This window comes from Melitaea cinxia, chromosome 28, assembly GCF_905220565.1.
Source record: "Melitaea cinxia chromosome 28, ilMelCinx1.1, whole genome shotgun sequence".
Lineage (NCBI taxonomy): Eukaryota > Metazoa > Arthropoda > Insecta > Lepidoptera > Nymphalidae > Melitaea > Melitaea cinxia.
In genome coordinates, this window is record NC_059421.1 from 9,083,512 (window position 1) to 9,096,682 (window position 13,171).

The 13,171-nt window shown below is 33.4% G+C and overlaps 1 non-coding gene across 1 annotated transcript; it reads right to left on the minus strand.

The window, feature by feature from the left end:
- Positions 1–318: 318 nt before the first annotated feature.
- Positions 319–391, minus strand: Trnav-cac. Its single transcript has one exon. It is a non-coding gene; the product is annotated as a tRNA-Val (tRNA).
- Between the last annotated feature and the right edge of the window lie 12,780 nt (positions 392–13,171).

Below are 13,171 nucleotides of genomic sequence, written 5' to 3' on the forward strand. Positions count from 1 at the left end.
TGATCGTTACTAGTAATAGGGAATGTATCTGCAAACTCTGATCCTTCTCCTACACGGAGGAAGAGACCAATGGCCAGCAGCTGGATGTTACAGGCTGAGTCGATTAACCAATCTGCAGAATTTTTAAAACTTTCGCTGTGTATGATTATTTATGTATAAAAAATTATTTTTACCCGTTAAAGGTCGGTTATTCGTGTTAGTACATAGTGGAAATTTCTAGTTACAATAACTGCAAGCAGTTTAAAATAAATATTTATCATAAAGTTAGATTTTAACTAAAAACGAACGAAAAAAGTCGGAATGTGTATAAAAAAAGTCTGTTTCCGCCCGGGATCGAACCGGGGACCTTGTGCGTGTGAAGCACACGTGATAACCGCTACACTACGGAAACTACATGTCTCGCTTCGAAAATTGTGATCATTATTGAAGAAATATATCAAATGAATCTTAATACAAAATAACTATATTCAAATAGGCTTCAAAATCACTCTCGAATTGTCATTTTACAAATTAAAAATGATTTTGATTGTTTATCTTATTCTTCTATATGTGTATGTATGTTTATATATTTATAACTAGCTGACCCCGCAAACGTTTCTTTGCCATTTATGTTATTAACCCGCTTAATCCCCCCCCCCTTATAACTTAGGGGTATGAAAAATGGATGTTGACCTACTCTCAGACCTACCCGATATGCCCAGAAAATTTTATTAAAATCGGTCGAGCCGTTTCGGAGGAGTTCAATGTTTAACACCATGACACGAGAATTTTATATATTAGAGAGAAGATTATATTTATATTTATCTACTTTTGCACAATACCGCACTTTGTTACTAATAATCTCCTTTTACGTGGGGTTGTCTAGAAGAGATTGCTTAAAGCAATAAGACCGCCTTTGCATGCTGTCATTGTGACTACTTTTTGTTTAATTTTATTTTTGTACTGCTGTTTTTTTCCGTTTTTTTTTTACTACGTAATTGTGTTTGACTATATTTATGCAAGACGTGATAAATAAATAAATAAAATAAAAATAATTTTTTTTTAAAAGTGATTATTAATATTTAAAAATAAAACTACCACCGATATGGAATGTAGATTCTGCAGAGAAGAATCGTCAACAAACACCGCAGTTACTCTTTTAAAAATAATATATAAACTGTGTTTCAGTGTACTGTGTGGCTACGGTACTAAAGAATATAGCCACCCCCTCTGTTCCTGTGGGTGTCGTAAGAGGCGACTAAGGGATAACACAGTTCCGCTACCACCTTGGAACTTAAAAAGCCAACTGGTGGCGGGATAACCATGCAACTACTGGCTTTGAAATACACAGGCCGAAGACGGGCAGCAGCGTCTTCGGTGCGAGAAAGCCAGTACTGCGGTCACCAACCCGCCTGCCCAGCGTGGTGACTATGGGCAAAACACATGAGTTCACGTTATTTTTGGCGTAAACTTGTGGAGGCCTATGTCCAGCAGTGGACTGTACAGGCTGTAATGATTGATTGATAATGATGTGTTTCAGTACAAAATTAGTAATATCTTGCATGAAATACAGCGTCACAAGTCCACTCATCTTTATCATCTATGTAATCCGAATAAATACGCTTTATCTATTAATTTTTTTTAGTAAACGCTTTTAATTTACGTTGAGACAGTTGCAAAATCGTTTGTAGGATTTTACTATACATACAATAACCCAGAAAGGAGTCATTTACTACATTGAATTTATATAAATTACAACGAATCGCTAAATATCTTGCTAAGCACAAATTTCGAGAACGGCTAAACCAATTCAGCAAATTATTATTTGAAAAGTTTTTTAATATTTTGTGAAAGGTTTTTATAGAATGAAATTTCTAAAAACAAAATGTGAAAAAAATGTGGAAAATTTCAGAAAACGTAATGTTTAATACTGTAACAAAATATAAATAATTTTAATATTTAATATAATACTTGTATTGGGGTAATGGGATAGGTGTGGTTTACCTATATAAATAAATAAAATTGGAGTGTCTGTTTGTAATATTAAAATAACCGCTTTTTTGCTAAATGCGTATACACGGAACATATACCAAAATGATATTTTTTACAATTTTTGTCTGAAATCTTTTACCGATTTTGACGGGACTTTCACTGGCAGATAGCTGATGTACTAAGGAGTAGCTTAGGCTAATTTTATTTTAGAAATATTTTTATTTTGTAACTCTGCGAGCTGAACAATATTTTTTTTAATTAAACGCAGACGAAGTCGTATGCACAGCTAGTAAACAATAAGAATGTATTAAAATCCTCTATAACAGTAACATACTGCGAGTTATTGTTGAATCGCGCTAGAGTATTGTACTAACAAATCTATGTATACAACAGCGCGAGTAGCGTACGACGCGACGGTCAGCCGCTGAATCGCGCTCACGTTTGGTTCTACGGCATTAATATATAGGTCTCCATATACAATTGTTTTGCTTTTGTATTTCTTAAATAAATGTCATATCACCTTGCAACGGCGTATTTATATTGTAAATCCTGTAGTGTAGGTGTAATTTTATGGACGCGTTGTACATGTAAAATGACTGTTTGAACTTTTTCTTTGAACTTCACACGTTTGATAATCCTCAGAAAAAAAAGTCAGTTGAGGTACTTTGGAATAAATTTAAAACATATTTAGAGATCAGTAATATAACATCAATAATAAATAAATATCTATAACACATAAACATCCACTATACAAGGTCGTCTGTTCCTAAAGTAAGAAACTTAATGTTTGTGTTAAATATACAATATATCATCATCATTATCACATTAGCCTATCGCAGTCCACTACTGAACATAGGCCTCCACAAGTTCGGGCCAAAAATGGCGTGAACTCATGTGTTTTGCCCATAGTCAACACGCTGGGCAGGCTTCATCATAATGTGTAATATATAATATACATTAATGTAATATTAATATACAAATATACATATAAATATAACATAAATAAATACAAATAATACACCCTGATTCAGGCGGGAATCGAATCCACAACCCCCGGAGCAGGAAGCAGGGCCACTACAAACTGCGCCAACGGACTAGTCAATAGAGAGAGTGACTCTAACTTTTACATCTTATCAAAATATATATTTTCAGTAAAACCTAAACAGCTTTTATCAACGGTACCAAATTTTGTTACCGATTGAAAAAAAAATTAAAATCATAACATTAGGTCATTATTAACGAAATTTTCAATGAATACCTCTCATTAAAAATATTTGCTCATAATCAAGTTAGCTCGCAAACAATGGCTACCCGCGAATACTGAATAAAAGCTCTAAAATACCCGACGGATGAATTCATTTCATTGTTCAAAACTCATTAGTCGACTACAATGGAAGATAGTGTAAAGGCTTGCGTAGATTTTAGACGCGACGCGACTCGCGGCTATTCAATAGAAAAAAGATAAAAAAAGGTTTCAAAATCATATCAATCAGAAATAAATAACTAGCCCTATTTCTGATCCAAACGTTACGGGTCCAATTCTCGGCTCGAATCTAGGTGTAATATATGTATATTTATTTAAATAAATATAAATAAAAATCTCAGACTCAACAGAGTAGGGTTTTCTCCTGTCTGGAAACACACACAATATATAATCTCAAAGATCACAGCAAAAATTTGTATGGTCTGTACAAATATCTGTTAGGCGTGAGCGGGTATCGAATCAGAGATCATTATGGTATAAGAATTAAGAGTCAGTATGAGCTGGTTATTACCTAAAATACAAACACATTGTTGCCTACCTCAGAAACAGACGACCGTTTGTATACGTTAAATAAATCAGACCCAGATTTTTACCCACAAGTAATATCCAGGATGTGAATCCCAAGAGTAAAAAGAAGGATCATAGCAAATTGCATGAACGGTATTCCCTTATACTTTTCATACAAAAAAATATTCAAGTCAGCCATCAGACAAAATAAAATCACGTAACAACTTAATATGAAACACGACTAACACGATTTTACTGTTTTACTGACTGATTGACTTTCCTTTCCATTATTAGTATTTTTAAAGTACTGCAGGACATATCCTGCTCAAACCCAGCAACCCGACTAGGGAAGTACCCTAGTCCCTGACCCTACATAAGTTACATAGTTAAATAATACTGCTTTCAAGCACTAATTTGTTCGTGAGTAGATGTAAGGGTAAGGTGAGCAACGTGCTTGCGATGCTGCTTACATTATTTCATCTAGAAGTGTAGTCAGTCGTATACAAATAAATAAATGGCTTATTAGTCTGGTCTTAACTTACCCTTATAATTGTTATATAGTTCTAGTGGAAATGTGCCATCACCTATACGTATAATTTTCTGTATATTCTTTTTTAAAGTGCAATAAAGTATATAATTTTAATGGTTTTTCCGTCAGATATAAATTTTCTGAAAACTTAAGCATTGTATCGAGCAACTAGTGTTAATATTTACATTATTTATCGCTAGTTCGTTCACGACAAACACTTTTATAGGCTATATGGATATTTGATTGTGATCTGGGGGCTAGTACTTTAATATTGCTTGTATTTTCGCACGCAAGTCGCAAACCCTAGTGGCAATACATTTCGACGTATAAATTTGTTTTTTATAATCAACGTGACTTTCATAATCTTAAGGTCTTTAAGTGTTCACTTAACTGCTTGGAAAAAATCTATTTTTTTTTACATTATTGTATGCTACAAATACATTACAAACAAAGCATAAAGATAGTTACATACAGCTTACAATTAGCCATTTATTCAAGAGAAGCCAGATCAATTATTGGTATCAAAATTGAAAAAAGAAAACTCACATAGGAAAGGTAGATAGATAAAAAGTTCTTAATAAAGAAAATTTCCCTGATTGCTGATAAAAATTAAATCAGAAGTAAGTATGTTACTGAAACTTTAGTAGCTTCGTCGAAACTATTTGACAATAAATGGCGTTCGTCTAAAATTTTAGCTAAACGAACTGGTTTTAAGATATATCCTAAAGAAAACACAATGTTGATTCAGCCTAACGGTCAGCAGATATTGACAAGAAAAACCAAAAACGTATTGGGATTTGAGGGTGTTGGTTGGCGTAATGTTTGTATTATACGTATTTGGAAGCAGTCCAGATTAAATTCGAAGGCTCAGTGAAGTGGAATTTTGCAAAGGATTGCATATTCTGTGTAGAGTTTTTAATCAAGGGCGTCAGCAAGTGTTCTTTTTACTGGTAATACTCGAATGTTTCGAAGTAAAGATTTTTGTTTTAAATAAGTTACACAATCTAAGTTATACATCTTGCCTAAAATTTGGGGCAGTCCAAAGACGACTGATGGTGTGCTTTATCCACACATAAAATCACAGACACATGACACGCTTGTGATTTTCCTGATGTTGTGCACATCCATAGGATACAGAAATGGACGGTAACTGTTTACTATTAGATGGACTGTACGCATGTTTGCTACCTTAGGGGTGAAAAATATAAAGAATTTTTAAAAGCAGCTCTTGTGAATTCATTCATAGTACAACAGAATATGTCCACCTAATCTGACAACTGATTCAGAAGGCGTGTAAGATATGTATGTATCTATGTATGTATGTATTATGCTCTATATGCATGTGTATTTGTACTCGATAGTTGATAACGTTCTAGGTGACATTAATCGTCACTTCTCTGTGTACACCTCCCTACCGCTTTCAGTACGCTGTGTCCTATATGCCCAAAGGTTGTCTGGAAGAGATCGCTCCTCTAGCGATAAGACCGCCTTTGTACAGTCTTCTTTAATTGTAATATGTTGTTGTGTTAATAGTTGTTGTGTGTAATTACATAAACAGAGTCAATATACTAAAAACGTGACAAAGCGTTTAGGACACATGCAAAATTCAATAAAATTTAATGCAACCGTTTGGTAGAAGTTATTTGACGTACACATGTAGGTACATAAAGGTATATTACCGATCTCAATCAATATTAATCGTGTAATCAAAGGAACTTTCGTCTCGTAAGCCCTTAAGATGGTACTTAGTAAATGTCTAAATTTTATTGTATTAAGCTGTTCCAATCCGCTTACAAGTATGTCGCTTGTAACGTTTTAACTATTAAGTGAATTTAATGTGACCATGAAGAAGGATTTACATATTTAGTACACACTTGATTTTCCATTCGGTTTTAATAATAATAATATAATATTTACAACATACACACGCGGTCATCTGTTCCTAAAGTAAGCAACTTAATGCTTGTGTTATAGGTAACAGCCAACTGGTAGGTATAGCTACATATTTTGTTCGATAAACATATATATAAATAATAAATATATAAATAAATATATTTATATCATACACCCAGACTCGGGGTGGGAATCGAACCCACGACCCCCAGAGCAGAAAGCAGGGTTACTATAAAACTACTTTTGTAAGCTCAAGATACTACCCCTGTCGGGCTGCTCCAGACATTGAGCAGGAAATATCCTGCTGTGCCGTACCTCAGTTAATCAATGATAATTTTGTATTCATTTTGAAATAAATTACCTACATTGGAAAAACATGCAAAAGGTATAATTTATTTATATCTAGTAATTTATATTTATGATGGTTGAGGAAAAAAACGTCAAGTCTGTATTTGATGACTTAATTTTTTTACTTCTCGTAATCTCATGGCATGATGTTCGTCCGGGCTTAATCTTCGAAACTATTGGACCGATTTTATTGAAATTTTGCACACATGCGTAACTTTGTCCGAATTAAAAAATAAGATATATTTTATTTCGATTAGTCACCACGATATTTTTTTACAGAATTAAAAAAATATGGTAGAACCAATCAGCCAGTAATATTTAAAAAAAGATCAGAGGATTTACCAAGATCAGAGACGATTTAATGAGACAATAAAAAAGACAAGAGAGAATTTTTTTAGCACATTTAGTGTACGCAGAAGTATAGTTGGGAACAAAACCCTTCTATAATTAAAAAAAAAAAAAAACAAATTTTACATCAGTACTTATTTCAACATCCAAATAAACGTCAGAAAAAGCGTTATTTCATTACGCTGTGTCAAGATTAGCGACTAGTTTGACGCACGTCTGACGCTAAGTTAAGACTTATGTGACGTTTGGCTGCGGGCCAATATAAAATCGGGCCGATTTTATTGGCACTGTTTTCAACGAAATTATAGCCGAGTGAGGGATATTTGTCACTGCGGGGCTGAAATCGTTATTATTTGTAGTTTAATGTTTTTTTTTTTAGATATGATATATTGTGTTCCATTTTTTAAAAATAATTTCATGGTTGTCAAAGTATGAAATGAGGTTTTCTATATTTTATTTAAAATTAACATAGTTTTACGATTGTTTTATTTATTAAAGATATGTCAAATATATTTTTCTGTTTAACATACTAACATTTAATGACACAATAATACTGTTTTGATATACTGGGTTAGACCTAAATTGATACCAACGAACGCAACGAATCCGTATTCATACAAATGTCAGTTCTTGTACTATGCAAAAAACGTTTAGCTGCCAAATAAGTTTTTGTTAAACCTGAAAGCAATATAAATACTATTTACTCTTGGTAAGGAAATTAACCAATAACTCACTAAGCAGCGGCATGGCGTATTTCTTGTTGTGGTAGCCTAAGAGGCTATTCCAAATTCTCATAGATCTATCTCATAGCCTCATTCAGTATCATTTGTCCATGTTATTGTGAAGTTTATAATTTTTTTTCCATGGGGTATTTCAGTCATCTGAATAATACACAAAATTAATAAATAATTTATAAAAAATAAATAGAAAAGTATAGTAAAACAAATACGTACACATACAGTAATAATTTCGACTATAATTTTTTTTTTCTATTTATCGTTAAAGATTCAAGTTATTATGTGCTTAATGTTTTATTACATATAAAAGGTTGAAAACGGCTTACAGATGGGTAAAGTGTTTTTAGCCTTATATAAATAGTCGTAAAAATAGAACAATGAAAAAATATATGTACATAATAAATAATAGTAATAGTATAAATGTAAAAAATAGATGATCGCCGATTCTCAGACCTATCCGATATGCATACAAAATTTCATAAAAATCTGCCCAGCCGCTTCGGAGGAGTATGTTAACTAATATTGTGACACGATAATATATTTATTTATTTTTATATCATATATAGTTTTCAACTCCATGCCATTCCTTATCAACTCTTTGTTCACTTTCCTACTGCTTCTCAACTTCTACGCCCTGTCCTATACCCTAAGGTTTGAAAGAAATCGCTTTTAACGATAAGACCGCCTTTGTACATCTTTCTTTGTATGTATCACTTTTTTGTAACTTTTTTTATGGTGTAAGTAATAAAGAGTATTTATTATTATATATTACTATCTTGAAGAACACATACTTTCTTTGTAACTCTCCGTTAAAAAGTGTCAGCATGGTAAAGGATCTGAGTGTATTTCTTGACAGCAAACTTCATTTAAATGTCCACATTGATTATGTACATCACAAACAGAGGATTTAAATTTTACGGCATTGCAAAAAGAACTTTGCGACCGCGAACGACGCCACGTTGGCGCAACGGTCACAGCCATAGATTGTGCCGGTTGCGCTGGCGGTTGCGGGTTCGATCCCCGCACATGACAACCATTTGTATTGGCCATACAGGTGTTTGCCGTGGTCTGGGTGTTTGTGCAGTCCTTGTGGGTCTCCCCACCGTGCCTCGGAGAGGACGTTAAGCCGTCGGTCCCGGTTGTTATCATGTACACCTGATAGCGATCGTTACTCATAGTAGGGAATATATCCGCCAACATGCATTGGAGCAGCGTGGTGGATTAAGCTCTGATCCTTCTCCTACATGGGGAAAGAGGCCTATGCCCAGTAGTGGGATATTATAGGCTGAAGCGTAAAAAGAACTTGCAAATAATTTAAAAATCCTACAACATATTTACCACTATAAAAGTCACTCATAAGGGCACAGTTGGAAAATGCTACATCTGTGTGGAACCCCTGTATAATAAGTATTGTGACGAATTAGAGTTGGTCCAATATAAATTTTCAAAATTCGTTTAATACTATGTCGTCATATAATAAACACGCCGCTGAAAAACGATCACTACATACTTTATTCATCATTCATCATTTCAGCCTATCGCAGTCCACTACTGTCCACTACTACCTCCACAAGTCCGAGCCAAAAATGGCGTGAACTCATGTGTTTTGCCCATAGTCACCACGCTGGGGGTCGGTGACCGCATATTGAATGAATGACTTATTTTATTATTTTATATTTATTATAAATTTCGTAGGCTTTATCTCGATGAACCATTTTGATACAATATTTGTTATAACATATACCAAGTAGCTCCTTGCGAAACCGAAACAATCATAAACATAAATTATTCGCCATTAAACGTAGATTCTTGATACCGGGTTCCTCTGACAAGAATGATGAAATTGTACTTCATTTGTATGTTTTCTCTTTTTCTTTATTATTATATAAATGCGTTGGATAGCCTATTTACCGAGGTAGGCTATAGGCTATTTTTTTTTTCAAATTGACGCACGTGAAACCGCGGAGCACAGATACTTGTATACAAAACGTATATAATGTACAATTTAGTGCGAATTCCAGCTTCATAATGTATAGATATTCACTTCGGAAAGCTCTGGAGACGTACTAATAAAGCGTCAAAGATTTCTCTGACCCTTTGTTTGAAGTTCGCGTAATTAAAATTGAGAATATTAGTTACCTTCGAGCTATTTGAATTTGAAGTTAATTTTGAATTTCAAACAAGTTCATTTCTTCTATACTTATTTATTTAATAGTTTGCTGCCTGGCTTTGACTAGCTGTGTAAATATATCATTCATCGTATATATAATACATATACAAGATATATACGTTTGTATTCATAAATGAATATAAATATATATTAGTCGCGAATTATATGTACATATGAACATAAATTCAAAACAGCAAAATTGAAAATTCCTTTTTTAACCGATTTAAAAAAAGAGGTTATCAAATCGACTGTATAATGATCTGGATATACCTTGACCGGGTATTTGATTTAGATATGATACTCTGAGTTATCTCCAGTAAAATAATTCGTATTTTTCAGACTATTTTATCGTCTACCTACGTTGTATTAAGGATAGATGTAATTTTAGTCGGTTTTTCTTCATTTCAGGTTAATGTGGTCGCAATTCGACCACAATTGATTTAAATAATAATAATAATATTCTTTATTGCACACCATTAAAAGATACAAACAAAAGTAGTGTAATTAGAGGAAGATGTACAAAGGCGGTCTTATCGCTAAAAGAGCGTTTTCTTCCAGACAACCTTTGGGTATAGGACAGCGCATAGAAAAGCGGTTAGGAAGTGTACAAATAATTGTTATAGAAATTAGAATACATCACAATAGAATATAAAATTATACATACATATATACATACATACATATGCATACACACTTACATACATTCACATATACACATATACTCATATATATATATAAATATAAACATTCAGACATAATTATAATATTAATAAAAGATTATAGATGCGTGTGTATGTTAAATATATAGTAGTGTGTAATTTTTTTAAAAAAATTGATTGAATGTATTTTTTATGAATAATTTAAAACATATCAGCATTCTGCACTCCTTTTCCTTCATCAGAGCAATTCTCGTAAAAAAAGGATACAAATGTTTTGCTTCACGTATTAATATATATCACAAAATTTGTGTATTTATAATCTTACGCGACGTTAGGAAAATCAACAATGTCGTATGATGGTAAGCCGATATCGTATGTCTTTTGTCAATACCAGTAGTATTGCGTTGCTGACCGTACCCAGAAGCCCTAGCTTACCTTATCACAGGAACATGACAGTACTTTTGTAAGATTGAGGTGCTTAACTAGTTCAACTACTTTATAATTTTGAGTCTTATTATGAGATAAAATAGTAATAATAAGAAATAATCCCCACGACACGGGGAATCCTAGCGTAGGGACCAGAGATATATTGTTATTTTAGTGACTAAGTATAATTGATGTAATATGTGTTTATGTGATGTACTAATGTTTGAAGGAATGAAGAAAGATTATAATAATATATCATCATCATCATCATCATCATCATTCCAGCCTATTGCAGTCCACTGATGGACATAGGCCTCCACAAGTTTGCGCCAAAAAATGCGTGAACTCATGTGTGTTGCCCATAGTCACCGCGCTGGGTAGGCGGGTTAGTGACCGCAGGGCTGGCTTTGTCGCATCTAAGACGCTGCTGCCCGTCTTCGGCCCGTGTGTTTCAAAGCCAGCGGCTAGGTGGTTATCCCGCCATCGGTCGGCTTCTTAAGTTCCAAGGTGGTAGTGGAACCTTTGTTATCCCTTAGTCACCTCTCACGACACCCACGGGAAGAGAGGGGTAGGCTGTAATCTTTGGTGCCGTAGCCACACAGCTTATAATAAAATACAAACCATTTAAAGCGATCAAATCAAATAAACGCTAGAACAAGTATACTAGAGTATGTTTTATATAAAACGTAGTAAACGACAATGATTTTAGTAAAATATAAAAGAAATATATATTTTAGTACTTCAATAAAAGTACTCCATTTTGTTTTAAAATCGTTTGTTTGAAGTAATATTAAAATAACTATATCGTACTCCATTCCCGCGGACATCATTATTCTGTTCAGTTTTATGTAAAAAAGAAAAATTTAAATTTTTTTTGTCAAATTGCACGTTTTAAAACGAATTGTCGCGATACTCGTGTTTTTTAGTTCAGTCATACATTGATGCTCTGATTGTTATCACAATTTTAATATACTAGCCGTTCACGTGATTTCGTTCACACAATTATTATTATTTATTTTAAATAAAACTAAAATTCAATTTATTTTTAACTCTTTAAAATGTTACCACAGAACTTTTTAATGGGTTTGAACGGTTTCGATGATTCTTTGTTTTGTAGCGACATCTATCAGTTTGGGGATACGGAGGAACGAGGTGTTCAGTTCATCGTCCGCCATCGCAAAGGGAAGATCCTCCGAGCAGACGGGTGTTATGTCTGGCGGGCTAACGCCCTGACGGTTCTTGTATATATTCTCAATCACTTTGATAACTTTGATAGCGCGATGTAGGATACGTCAGTTTTTTCTCTAGTTACGTAGTTCGTAGTCGCGCGATATAAAACGAAAGGTGATCATGTCATGTGGTCCCATTTAAATTTAATTGAGATCTGACATGTGATGTATGTGATGTTGAGTCATATGTAATGATGCGTTTTTACATTACAATTTTTTCGTCGACCTTAGTTATATTATACCGCTATTATTTTCACTGGGTATACCGATTTTGATGATTCTTGTTTTAATCGAAAGCTGACGCCTATTTGTCGTTCTATTCAAATTTTATCGAGATCTAATTACTACTTTTTGAGTACCCTTTGATAACGTGTATTTACTTGACTGTTTTTTCGTGTGCCTACCTATTACTTGTCGATGTAATTGAAGTCGGCTTTTCTCGTTTGCTAGTAAACAATTACTTAAGATTCAAATCATTCGAAACAAAAGAACGCACAAGCGTAACAAGAATTCAAATGAAGTGAACAACACAAATAAAACTTATTAAACGCGAAAACATTTCAAACAAACTTGTGCATAATTTAAATAATATTTAAATTAGGCGTTATAATATTTCGAACTGTTCCAACGGAACGAGCCAAAAGGACGGACAGTTTCAAGTCATTTATTAACTGTCAGAAATCGTAAACATTTCCCCGAAACTAATTCAACCACTAAACTCGAATTTACTTATGTAAAGTTCTTGAGTGTTGTTTTTAGTAATTACTGAAGTGAACTGAAAAAGCTAATATCCCACTATTTTGCTGAGGCTTCAATTTTTTTATATGACAAATGAATTGGAGTTCAACTGTATCGAAAAAAATTGAATGATCAAATCTGTCTTGCAAAGAAGCTTGCTTAAATGAATAAAGGCATATTTTATTGTGATTCTGTTTCTTTTATGCATTTTAAGGTCGATAATCTTTGGCAAACCAGCTTTCTAGTAGTCTAATGTCTAAGTCTCTTATACGTTATTGAATTGTATAGAAAAATCTATACAATTCAATATCGTATGAGAGCTTAAACAATAAAAAAACATGTATACAAATAA